This window comes from Equus asinus, unplaced genomic scaffold (assembly GCF_041296235.1).
Source record: "Equus asinus isolate D_3611 breed Donkey unplaced genomic scaffold, EquAss-T2T_v2 contig_171, whole genome shotgun sequence".
Taxonomy (NCBI): domain Eukaryota; kingdom Metazoa; phylum Chordata; class Mammalia; order Perissodactyla; family Equidae; genus Equus; species Equus asinus.
In genome coordinates, this window is record NW_027224818.1 from 47,501 (window position 1) to 47,957 (window position 457).

Sequence of the window (457 nt, forward strand, 5' to 3'; positions counted from 1 at the left end):
TGGTCGACCAGCTGTCCGGCCCGGACTTGGTCCCCGGACCGGGGCGCGCGGGTCGACCAGATGTCCGCGGCGCTCGGGGCCGGGCCTCGGGGCTCTGGGTGCCCTGGGTGTTCTGGGTGCGCTCCCGGCCCTCTGTCGGCTCCGAAGGCCCCGCGGACTCGTAGCCACGGGGTCCGGCGGCGCGCGGGTCGACCAGATGTCCGCGCCGAGCGCCGCGGGACCGCAGGGCGCTCGGCCTTCTCGGAGGCTCGAGGGCTCCGGCGACCCGGCGGACGAGCAGCGGCGAGGCCGCTGGGGCCGCCGCCCTGCCGGGTCGACCGGCGACCCGGCCCCCGGGTCTCGGGTCTCGGGGGGGTGGGCGGGTCGACCAGATGTCCGCACCGAGCGCCCCGCGGGGCCGCGGGGCCGCGGGGCCGCGGGGCGCTCGGCCTTCTCGGAGCCCCGAGGGCTCCCTGGA